The sequence below is a fragment of the Canis lupus genome, chromosome 17, assembly GCF_011100685.1.
Source record: "Canis lupus familiaris isolate Mischka breed German Shepherd chromosome 17, alternate assembly UU_Cfam_GSD_1.0, whole genome shotgun sequence".
NCBI classification, from domain to species: domain Eukaryota; kingdom Metazoa; phylum Chordata; class Mammalia; order Carnivora; family Canidae; genus Canis; species Canis lupus.
Genome location: NC_049238.1, coordinates 27,497,601 through 27,510,773, shown reverse-complemented (window position 1 = coordinate 27,510,773; position 13,173 = coordinate 27,497,601). Strand labels below are relative to the sequence as shown.

At 36.0% G+C, this 13,173-nt stretch overlaps 2 long non-coding RNA genes across 2 annotated transcripts in view; one reads left to right on the top strand and one right to left on the bottom strand.

Moving 5' to 3' along the window:
• Positions 1-13,173, bottom strand: part of LOC102152201 — a 219,831-nt gene that overhangs the window by 82,977 nt on the left and 123,681 nt on the right. The window lies entirely within an intron of this gene.
• LOC111090568 lies at positions 3,149-6,788 on the top strand. The gene is made up of 3 exons (XR_005372304.1): positions 3,149-3,491; positions 4,023-4,136; positions 5,416-6,788. It is a non-coding gene; the product is annotated as an uncharacterized LOC111090568 (long non-coding RNA).

Below are 13,173 nucleotides of genomic sequence, written 5' to 3'. Positions count from 1 at the left end.
TGTTCTCATGGTAAAACTCTGCCAACTCTGTGGACCAATGATAGTCAGATATTCCTACCTCTGCATGCAGCAACTCTCAGCTGAGTTGGACAGGAACAGCATGCCCGCAGGAAAACTAGCTCCATTTTAAGTCCAAAGAGAGTTGTTTATCTACTTCTCCCAGAGGGGTAGGGGGATTGAACTGAGAAGCTTCTGGGATCTTATCCATGCTGTTTTCCTTAGGCCAAGAAACTGATTGCTCTCAAAAAAAGGTAGACAAAATCAAAGGTAAATGACTGTCCACACAACTGTATTACATGCATCATCAGTTCCTTCCTCTTAGTCACACAAATGATAGACATGAAAGAGAAGAGATTATTTTTTGTTTCCCTAAAAGCACTTGGGATTATAAATAATATAATAAAAGATCATGTCTTATTGCTCCTCCAATTTCATGTGAGTTTGAAGCATATGGCTTTTATTTTTCTGGGAGTGAGGAAGACCAGAATAGTGAGTTGAAGTGATGATTCCTGGGAGCTATAAAATATTTTATTAAGTAAGAGTACAATGTTATTACATGCACCAGAGACCAGTGTAACATTAAACACAAGTTTTAAATGAGGGTTGGAGTGAGGTAGGGGAGGCATTGTTACACCTAAATAAATTCACAGGTTAGAGATCACAAAACATGGTGTAAAACGCTCTGTCACCTACAACCAGCATTAGCATTCAGTCCTGGAATGCAAGGGAAGATGTTTCTTGTAGTTTGTGTGAAATTCATTTTCTACTCTTGGTTTCACTACGAGCATTTTGGATAACAAAACTACATATATATAAAATACATATTCTTTCCAGCAGTTCTTTTTCTCACAGATATATCTCTGTTTTATTGATTTGTGGCATTTTAAATTATCTTTCAATCCCAGGAAAATTACTCACAAATTTTTTTTCTCACAAATTTCCCCTTTCCTCTCTCTTTGTTATTCATAAGCCTCCCCCTGCAACCTGCTTCAAGAAATTGAATTTATAATAAGAAGTGTTGCACGGCTGCCTTTCTTCTCATAATATGGAAGCACTGAGAAAAAACAGTATTTTTGTCCACTTCTGAAATTGGGCAGGAGGAGAGAAAAAGAGAAAAATAAAAGAGAACATTCTCAACAAATATTCCCACCCACTAACTATTGTCCTGTCATAAGATGCACATCAAACACAGCTAGACCACGATAGAAAAGCAACCTCAAGAAAGATATGAATTCTTCCGGAAATGCATACTAATGATTCACTGTCTGATACTTATGACTCTTCTCACAAAATTGGGCTTAAATCATTGACCTGGTATGGGGCTGTAGGGCAGAACCCTGTCTTTTAGAAAGACAATGCATTAATGATGTCAAATATGTTGCAGCTTGAAGAAGTTTCAGAGGAAGGAAGGAAGGAAGGAAGGAAGGAAGGAAGGAAGGAAGGAAGGAAGGAAGGACGGAAGGAAGGAAGGATTTTAGTAAAAACTAAACAAATAAAGAAGTTTTAGTAATACGCTCAAAAGTCTAAAACTGCTGCCTTATCTGAATACTGTGCCAAGATGTGGGGAAAAAAAAGCCAATATGCTTCAAATTATCCAGGCAACATGCAAACACATATCCATTTACAAAACTCCTGGTCTTGTCCCACCATTAAAACATGGTAGGTTATTCTTGAATCAATTTTAAGAAACTATGGCAAATTTTCTACTTTTTGCACTAGATGTGGTTAAACCAAATATTAATGGAAATAAAGCACTAGACATGATTAAGTGGAATGACTGAGTGAGGAGTCACATGATGGTGGAAAAGAAGACAGAACAGAGTGAGAGGAAAAGTACTAACTGAACCAGGTGTCATTGATTTAATATTAATTTTTCTCACTAGTACTTTTAGACAATTGAACTAGCATGCCTTCAGAAGAATATCTAGGAAACTGCTTCTGAGTTTAGTAATTTAAAAATAATTAGAAATTTATGGCAGGGGGTGGGGGTGGGGGGCTATGCCAAAGACTAAGGAACAGAATTTAATTCTGAAGTTTAAAAAATGTTACAATCTATCTTCTGTAACACTGTTAATTGAATTCAAAGTGTACTTATTGATTTTGTTCATGTACTTGATATGATGAGTAGTACAAAGATGATTAAATCCGATTTCCTTCCCTGTGAAACTTGCCAACATGATATAATTCAAGTGATATCAAATAAATGTCTTAAGTGAAGTCCAATAAACTCTTAAGTAATTCCAAAGAATGAGACATTACATCAAATCAATATATCAAAAAAAGTTTTCCCAGGGAAAATAGTGATTGACATAAATTTTGTAAATGGATAAAATTTACTGACACTGAACTAGAAAACCCAAATAACCCATGCCAAAGAAATTAAAATTGTGATTAAAGGCCTTCCTACAAAGAAAATTTCAGTCCTGAAAAGGCTCACTGGTGAATTTAATTCAAAATTTAAGGAAATAATTAAAAGTAATCACATTGAAGCTCTTGCAGAAAGAGAGAATTGAGCAATGAGATCAGCTTTGGTGGTTGGTTGGAGTGATTAATGAGGCAACACAAGACTGAGGAAAATAAAGCACTAGAAATGGTTAAATTGAACAGTATTGATGGAAATATAGCACTAGAAATGCTTAAGTAGAGATAATTAAGTAGAATGGTTGGTTTTGAAGTTAGGGGAAAACAAATAGACTCAATATAATATGAGGGATAGAAGGTAGACAGGTCATGGTGAGGATAAAGGAAAATGATGGAGTATAAAGTGAAATCACGGTGATCAGAAAGAATGATCTCAAATTTTAAGCTCTTAAAACAATTCTCAATGATAATAGAGTCCACATCTTGGTTTCTTGTGATGCCTGTGAATGTCGGGGTAATTTTGAAGTTATCTAAAATAATGATGGATCAAAGAGAAAAGGAGAATTAGTGGGTTGGTGCCAAAGTTAGCATAGAAAAGGCTGTCCCCAGGTTTGTCCAAAGACAACAACAAAGATGGGAAGAGCATTGTTTCTAGGCCATGTCTATCATTTGCCAAGTAATTATTATATGTCAGCCATTGTTTTCATCACACATCTTCATTATGACATTTTATCCTCACTATGGAGTTAAGTAGGTAGTCATTACTTTATAGATGATCACACTGAGACACCAAGCTTAGTATAGTATCCAAGATCTTTCCTCTACACAGTGGTGGGGGCACAACATGAACATAGTTGTCTGGGACTTCAAAGCTCACATCATTTCTACAAAATTGTCAGTTCCAACACACACACACACACAATCCCAAACACAATAAGATGATGAGGGAAGTATGGTAACATTTATTGAGTTCTTACTATATGCCATAGGCAGTGCTAATGATTTTATGTATATCACTTAATATTGGCTCTTTTGGGTTTCTGTGAATGTTAAGTATTTCCATTTCAGGGGAGAAAGGAATTTATACTTAAAGAAGTTTTTCAGATTTTCAAGGTCACCAAGTTAGTGAGGTAAGATTTGTAATAAGGTTTGTCTAACTCCAAAGCTGATTTGCTTACGCTTCTTCTGGGTTCCTGAGTTTTAATAAACAATGTGTTATTGAGCCAGAGTGATAATCTACTCATTTGGAGATAGAAGTAGAAATTAAGAATAGTGTTTTTACCTTTTTAAAATGATATATAAAGAGATCCAGGTGTTAATTAAAGAGATAAAGGAAAAGGCAGGTGTAAGAAATAAGGAAACAAATGGAACACAGAAATATTGTGTTATTTGTAGAATGGATTGAGAAAAACAGCATTACAGGGTTGTTCAGAAAGCCTTATCAGGCAGTTGCATTTAGATAGAAGCTGAACACTTGCCTAAGAGTTGGATAAGACTTTAGGAAAAAGAATGTCCTACAAGATTGCCAGCTGCCCTGAATGCCTTGAGACAATTGAAAATATGTCACTATTCCTAGCATACAGCCTTTCTATTGAAAGTCAAGGAATATTCTGATATTAACCCAAGGCATTCTTGCCATTTTTTGTATCTATTGCAAGCAGCAGGGCATATATTAATGGAGGCTGTAGCAAAGTAATTTCAGAAGCAGTTGCTCCACTGACTACAGTGATGTGACTGAATGGAAATACTCTTAATGGAGAAGAAAGGAATAAAAGGTAAGAAAGGAGGGAGGAAGAGAGGGAGGGAGAGAAGGAAAAAGGAAAGAAGGGAGGGAGGGAGGAAGGAAGGGCAACCCACTAAAGCAATCATTTTGTTCCTGCAGACATGGGATGTGTCAAACTGAACTTCAATTTGTTACAGAAATAGATCTATTTGTTTCTATTCAAGAAGTTCATAAAATCAACTTTGAGATCCAACTGTAAAATTCTAGCATAAACATTTATTTCTACTGCTTTAGGTTAAGAGTAATTTTTTATCTATCAATCCATAAACCTAACATGTACAGCTCCATAGTCCATGCTGATTGTGGCTCCACTAAACCAATATTTTAGGCACTAGAGAAATCATTACCATTGCGCACTCATATTAAACTGATAAAATGACATGATGCATAAAAAATATTAAATTATCTGATTTAGCTAGAAAAGTTTATTTTATATAATTATTTTATAGTATTCAAACTATGTACAGATAAAGGATTCCTAAGATGATCAATAGCAATGGAACATATAATGTTGACAAACATGATAATAATATTAGTGAACATGAATCTTTATTTTCCACTGAATAGCCACCGATTTATTAGATTATTTTACTTTAGTCACTACAGAATGGTAGAAGGATATATATAAGCCAATTAATCACCCAAATAAGGTGAGCTAGAATTTTGAGTAATTTCATTAAATGTATTTTAATAAACGCTATTTTATTTGGGCCAACGAAGACACATCTCCTTCAAGAAGAGCTATATCTTGGAGATAATGTTCCTTCAGTTTGCCATTCTAGCCACACAAGCAATTAACAGGACTAAGCTGAAAGATGTTTTCCCAGGCTTATGGGCTTAAGGCCTGCATGTAAAAGGCTCTGGATCTCACTACCCAGTATCACTTAGTTCAGGTTAGAAGTTACAGACTGGGGTCAGCAGACACCTGCATGCCCCTGTTCCCTGGACATGCTTTAAAGAGGCCTGCTGTAACCATAGCACACCTGGGTCTAAACTCCAGAAGGGGCACTTAGCCCCTGCTAGTCTGCATTTTTATAGGTCAAAAGTGAGAACAGACTTTTAAGTGGAAGATAAACAATCTGAAATTCCCTTCCTAAAAGGTTCCTACTATTTAGGGAAATGCTGAAAATGCACTTTTTTTTTTCCTGCCCAGAGGCTGTAGGTAGCAAAGAAAAGGAAAGAGAAATTCAACCTAGCTTTTGAAGATCTCTCCCTAACTGACCTCCTCATAAGTTCATGCTTTTTTTTTTTTTTTTTCATTTTCCTTTCAGATGCCTTCAGGCCAACTCTCCTTGATCCCCACAGAGTTGCCTCAGCACACCTTTGCATACCGGCTACTGCTTCCTCACCATCTCTTCTGCAATATCCTTCAGACCTCCTCTGGAATGTCTTCACTTCCTCTTTCTTAATCCATGACCCTGCCCCTTCTTAAAACCCTTCCTTAAAACTTCAGATCAAATTAACACTTGTTCCTCTAACTTGTAAAGTGTGGACTTTGAAAGGGTCTTTGAAGTATAAATGTCATCTGGTTAGTCCTCATCCTGAAAGTGGCATTTTGTATGAATCTCCAGGGAAGGCAAGGACATTCCTTCTGGGTGATAGGAGAAGGAAACTGAAAGAGATTTTGAGTTGATAAATGGCTAAAAAGCACATCATTGTTATTCTTTGCAAAGTCTGCAGAACTCAGAGTTAAAAATTATTCATAGAGAAAAACAAATTGCAAATGTTTTATTTTCCAAGTATTACATCAAGTTAAAAATTATTGTGAGGAGTGCGGTCAACATATGATGCTGTCACTGCTACTATCTCTCAAAGATGGCAGCTCTATAACTCACTTTTGTATGAAGTGGATTAATTCATTTCTTGTGCATTCTGTGAGCATTCATTCTGTTCTCAGCCCAGGAAAATCCCAGAATGTGAGAAAGAGCTGGAAGGGACCTCAGGAATCATCTCACACCCCCTGCTCCTATTACTCTCATGTAAAAATCAGACAAATCACTGGTGTCACAAGTAAAATAGTTGTGCACCTTCTCATTCACTGCCATGTAACAGGTGAAAAAATAAACATGTTGATACTTATATTGAGCCTACACCATAGCCCACAGGCATGTTAAAACTGTGGGAATCAATTGGAGTTGAGAATTTTTAAAAAGTCAATAAAAGATCCCAAACACATTCCTCTTCCTAACCCAGTTCATTATTCTCAGGAAAAATTGTAGCAGATTATGAGGCAGAAGGCCTGACCATACCTGGTCACACTTGGCTATGTGGGGGAACTTGGCAATTAATTACCTGTTACTGTGCTCTGGTTTTTCTAGCTGTCAATTAGAGAAAATGGTACTTGTCCCCATAGAGCTAAGAGATCAAAAGGGATACACTTGTAAATTCCAACATGGTTTACAAACACAGTAACATTAGTTAACTGTGCTTGCTCTTTGGTGCAAGTAAAGATAAAGAGGTAAAGACAGTAATAACTGCATTTTTCCATGGATAAGTTGAACATTTTTCAATTCTACGAATAGCACATTTCAACAACGAGGATGAAAATGTTGGTTAATCTTTTCCACTGAGCTTGTATTAAACCCTTGCATACGAAGCTTCTGCTACTACCCACTATCCATTCTTAAACATCTTTCTGCTTGATAGTAGAAGTCAAGGTTGTGATACAGAAAAAGAATATTTCCTAACAGAAACAAGATTAATGTGTTTCTATTAAACTGTTTACTAACAATGGTCATTGTTACCTATATATTATGATATATTCTAAAATTTTGAAAATATCTCTCCTGTTAAAAATAATCTCAAGGAGGGTTTTAAAAAGGTCCATGATTATGACTAAGAGCTGCTGAATTGTGACAGTATTTAATCATTTCTTTCCCTTATTGTATCATTTATGCAGGTTATTTAAATCTTTTGGTAAAGTAAAAAAAAAGTTTTATATACACTAATATATAAAATGTAATGACTATAATATATAAATGTAAATTTTTTTAAACTCTAAAGGTTATCCAGAAACAAAATCTGGCACTAAAGCATTGCTAAACCATGTTTAAATGGTTCTGTGTACCTTAGGACAAATGAACACCATGAAATGATGACTGCATTATTAACATATAAGAATAGAGGTACACAGCTTGGACATTTCCCCCCATCCAACCCAACTGTAAATTATTTGCAAGTTTATCAATTTTTAAATACAAAATCCTGACTTTTTCTAAATAAATAATTTCTCTTTACTGAACAGATACCTTTATTGGCCCACCTTTACTTAATTATGGATTAATCATTATTTTATTTATATGATACAAATTTAACTTTGCCTTATTGTTTACAATGTCTAATTGCAAGAATGAACTGAAAAAATATGAGAATACATCCTAGCCCTTATAAATGCCAATCAGTTGTGATAGTGAAATTGGTGTCACTATTAATAAAGGATAATTTAAATTGCCTTCTGAGAAAATCCTTCTTATTCCCTTATAAAGTCTAGTTTGGTTTTGACAATAGATTGAGGAGACTTTAAGTATGTAGAAAGTAAGATTGAAAAAAATTAATTTTAAACCATTATAATTTTACATTACTCTGTTTGGAAAATTAAATTTCTTTTATTCCTGGGAATGTAACTAATTGACCAGACAGATTAAAAAGACTATGCTGAAACTGATGGCCATGCCTTGAGAAAATTGAAAATGTCTAAGGCAAAAAGCATACAATTTGCTAAATTAGGGAATGAAAAAAGAAATGGTTAAGATGGGATTTTAAAGGAGAAAGCAATAAACAATCTTTTACAAGGGAAGAAACTGACCAAACAAGGGACTTCATTTTTTTAATTAATTAAGGAACGATAGCTTTTACTGTCTTTTACCTGAAGGATGCAGTGATTAGCTCTGATTTCTGAATCCACTGACCATAATTCGCTGATAACATTTTGAAAGAGCCAGCATGATCAATGGTTTCAGTCTTTACCTCCCTGACTACCATTTATAATGCTCAGAAATTAAGAAAAAAAAATCTATATCCCCAACTTTTGATCTGTACCTAATTATGTTATATCTCCTGATACAAGTTGGGCTTTGAGCACTATAACCTGATTCCAAAGTATCAGACCTACCTAGCTGCCAACAACACAGAGCCTGGACTGAAACAATGGAACTGGAGGCCTTCCCTGGGACTGTCCTATTCGAATACACTACTTAGAACTGCTGATTCCATTTAAAAATGTTTGGGAAATGCGATATTTTGTCAGAAAGTTAGGTTATATTCTAATACAGATGGGGAGGAATGGCTTGGCTTTGTACTAGTTGTTGATCGTAACGAAGATATTTTCCTTCTCTGGGTTTAGTTTCCTATTCTGTAAACCAGATATGGTGAAAATCATCCAATAGCTTACAAAAATGCCAAATAAAGGCAATGAAAAAAACTCCACAGTACAGGAGAGGAGTATTCAGGACACTGCTAGATTGTGTTTCCTACAAGGAGGAAACCTGATTTGTTTGTTTCGACACCTGATTCCACTGAAGTCTCAAATTCAGCTGTACTCATTGTATCTCAGATTCTGTGACAGAAAGTAAGTAACACACCTGATTCCTTCCAAAATGCAGGAAAAGTGAAAACTTGGAAATTCGTTGCACATCCTACCTCAGGCTATTCCTCAGATATAGAGATCAAGTTTTAAACCCAAAGTCTAAGTACTAACCTCATTTGATTCTTGGAGCCAATACAAAGTGGCAGAGAAATGTGAATGTTCTGCTGGTGTGTTTCTGTAGGAAACAAATTCCTGAGTCAGAGTTAAGGGCACTATCCTTTATCATAGCAGTAATCACACTAGAAATATTGTGATCCTCTCTTTATAGAGCTCCTATATCATGAGAGCCCCGAAAGTAGGATAATACTATTAAACAGAAATCTCAAATCTGTTGATGGCTACAGCCTGGTTCATGGCATTTCTAGTGAGGCAAAAGGTTTGACTAGTGGCCTTATGCTCTGTTTCTCCTGTCTCCCCATAAAAATCTCTATTCTCCCCATGTATTTCTCCATTTCTTTCCATATATCTCTCTATTTTTCCAAAGCCTCATAAGTATATAGGTAGTTCCCACCAATGTTCTTAGCTTTGAGGAAGGTGAGTGTCTCCTTATCTAGTACACCACAGTTTTCTAAAAGTATTTTTGCTGTTGAACATTCATTGAGCATTTAATTATTTAATTGAATTTCTACATAAGAATTTTATTGGGGGCTTCCGCAGTTTGACTAAATATATTCTGTAGAATAACGCAGCAACATGGAAAAAACAATTCCTATATTAAAAGTATATTTTGGCCTTTATTCTCAGTCCCTTTAAAACTTTTTAAAAAGCATTTTTGCTTGAATGGCTCTTTTGTAATTGTCCATTACCTAAAGAGTCAAAAAAAGAAAGATTGCAGTCTTGGGAATATATAAAGAAGGAATTAAATTTGTATAATTAGAAAGCATATTGTAGCTTTCCCATCAGAATAGATCAAAACTCTCATTTTCCTGTCATTTTTGCCAAGCCAGCACACAGTTACTATGCCTACCTATTGTCACCAGACTAAAGCTTGTGCTATTATCTACATCATCAAGGAGAAGTCAAGTGCTGTTGTTGATGAAGCATGCCATTCCTCGCCCTTTTATGCTTTATGCTCACAGTGACATATTTAACTCAGATACCACAGGTATGTTTGCCAAGAAGCCCTCTAGCAACGATAATGTTAGGTTAAGGTAATTGAATAGAAAGACTAGGAGCAGTCAGTCATTTAGCAAACTCTTAGGTACATTTACCTAAAAGAATAGTCAATCCAAAAGGTAGATGCAACAAATATAGCACATTCACATATATGCTAGGACAAATAATAAATAGGAATGCTTGGTGACAACATATGGATCACTATTATGATACTTTAGAGTTCTATAAAAGTTGTTGGTATGTTACAGTTAAAGTCCACATTGCGCTATTTCTCCAGTGAAGAAATTATAAATGCCAGGTATGATAAAACACTGCATTAAGCAATAAAGGGCAGCTCAAAATGTTCAAACTTGAAAATAAACCCTGCAAAGAAAGGTGAGCTATCAAGTAGTCTTCATTTTCCTGAAGATTTTGTATAACACAAGTATTTCAAGAAAACCAACCCACGAAATAAGTAAAAACTCTACCAGTGGAAAACGAGAGGTAGAGAAGAGGCTTAGTTGAGAAAAGCAACTGAGATTGGTTGAAAAAGATATGACAGAGTAATAGAATGCATAAAGCCTCCTCATTTGCCTTGTGCCCCCATAAACATAGTCATTTCCAAAACACCTCGTCGGCATTCCATCCAACATTGACACCTCTGATCGACATGCCTTTCTGGTTTACGGATGCTTTGTTGTCTACTTTTTCTCCTTGAGATCCAACCTTGGAGTATCCAACCTTAAGAGCAGGTACTGAGCCTAATTTTCTTTCAGACAACAAAACCTGACTAAATTATTAAACTTTTCTGGGCCCACATCAAAATATCTCTGAGCTAGATGAGTCCCTCATCTCTATAGATTCTGATATGAATGCATGTTTGAGCTTTGGTCTAAACTGCTAATGAGAGGGAAAGCACTACTGAAAACAAGGCAATGCCTTTTAAAACCTTCTATTTCCTGTAGTTCAAGCCATATGTCCTTCCAATTAATGGACTTAAGAAAATAAATTCTTTCCCTTGATATCTAATTCACAGGAAAGCCACTTGAACCTCTATATGTATTGTGTACATGAGACGTTTTCTCTAGAATTTATCAGTGCAGAACCAGCTCGCTGTGACTAGCTCATTCTTCTCTCTATATATAAAGAAGTGTTCAGGAATAATAATAGGAATCATTACAGTTATGATGACCAAACACCTCCGTGTTCCAGGTATTGTACTCTGTAATCGTTTTTACCTCAATGGGATTTTCTTATTTTTTCCATGTAAGTCAGTTAGTGATTATACACAATTTCCACTAATCCATCCCTCACAGGTTTTGGCTTCTGATCCTCACACAATTGGATTTCTTTCTCTTCCTATGTATTATTATTCTCCCTTATGAATGAATGACAAAGGTAGTCTATTGCAGGGAAGATTTTGCTGATGCCTGGTGGTTCCTTTTTTCACTACATACTCTCACATCTCTTCTCTTTAATTTTCTAGTGAGTGTCTTCTGATTAAGTTATTGTTTGTAATGACTCAGCTAGTGCCACAGAGGTGAGCTTTCATCTTTATTTGGGAAGAAACAGGAGGGAGGCAATGTGTTTTGCTACATCAGTTTGTGGGGGGTACTGTGCTTTCAATTCCAGACAGAAAACCAACTGGCCTCAGAGGGTAAGCAGACCAATTCCTCTAAACTTCTTCTGGGAAAAAATAGAAACTTTAGGAGTACACACTGCCTTTTCTTGTTTCCTACATTTTTTCACTGCTCCCAGCTGTCCCTAGAAACATTTCTTGGGGTTTGTAAATTAGAAACTCATTTTTCCTTTCCTGTGTAGAGAAAAAAAAAAGTTCTTCCCTACTATGTCTTTTTTTTTCACCTGAGTGTCTCCTTTACTACTCACACAGGATACTTCATTTCTGATACTCTCTTTACCTAATGTGTGGAGGTTTTTCTCCACACCAAGTAATTCTCGGACACCTGTGAGGTGTCCAAAGACTCAACTCAGTTCTGACACTATCTACCTGGAGATAGCATCAGAACCTCCAGGTACAGGCTCAGTCCTCCACAAGACTGGACTCCTCACACACACAAATTTCAGAGGCCAGTCCCACACCCAGTTTATCACTTGTGCTTCTGACCAATCAGCTTAGATTGGAGGTTCCAATGACCCCTCCTGTGTTTGATTAATTTGTTAGAGCAGCTCACAAAACTCAGGGTAACAGTTATTTAAATTTACCAGCTTATTAAAGGATATAATAAAGCATGCAGATGAATAGTCAGACAAAGAGGTAACATAGAGCAAGGTTTGGGAGGGTCTGAAGGTCAGGAACTTCTGGCCCTGTGAAGTCGGGGTGCATTATCCTCTCGGTATGGATGTATTCAACCAACTTGGAAGCTCTGTGAACCCTGTATTATGGGGATATTATGGAAGCCTCCTTACATAAATGTGATCAATTATTAATTCCTTTCCAGCCTCTCTCCCCGCTCTGAAAGATAGGGAATGAAGATGAAAATTCCAAGCTTCTAATCATGGCTTATACTCTCTAGTGACCAGCACTCACCCAGGAGCCATTCAGGAGCCCACCTAGAGTCATCACATTAGATTAAAAGATATTCCTGGTTCTCTTATCACTTAGGAACTTACAAGGTTTATATGAGCTCTTATCAGGGATAGAGTCAAAAACAAATAGAACAAGAGATGTTCCCTGTGTTTTTATCACTTAGGAAATTACAAGGATTTTATAGGAGCTCTGTGCCAGAAACTGAGGTCAGATATCCATGGATATTTTTTATTATTTCACAGGGCTATGCAAATGATTTACTAATTTCAAGAGGCAACAGGCAGGCGGAAAAATAGGATTTATAGAACACAGACTTGGGCTTAATTCTTGGGTCAATCCCTACCAGTTTTGTGACATTGACAGTTTATTAACCTCTTTAAGCACTTGATCTCTCATCTATAAAATGGAGATTTTAATACATACTCTGCAAGGTATTTAAAAAATACAATGAAATGACCTAAGTACATAATACAATTCTTGGAACATAAAAGATTTTCAAAAATATGTTTAGTTCCCTATTCCCACTAATCATTTTATACATGATGCTTACAGTTTGTATGCTTCATCATCACGCAGTACAAGAATATCTCAGAATACCTTCAGTACTCTCACTGGGCTAAGTTAGATTATTTTGTTCATAATATGCCTGGAATTCTTTTCACATATGTAAAGATTTTAGAGTTGGCTGCTAACATGCTGTTAATGCTAGATCATAACTTTAAACTACTTAAAGAGAGAGTTTATGGACATGAAAGGAAAACTCATGGCAGGGCAATGGCAGAAGGTACCTGGAGGCTCAAA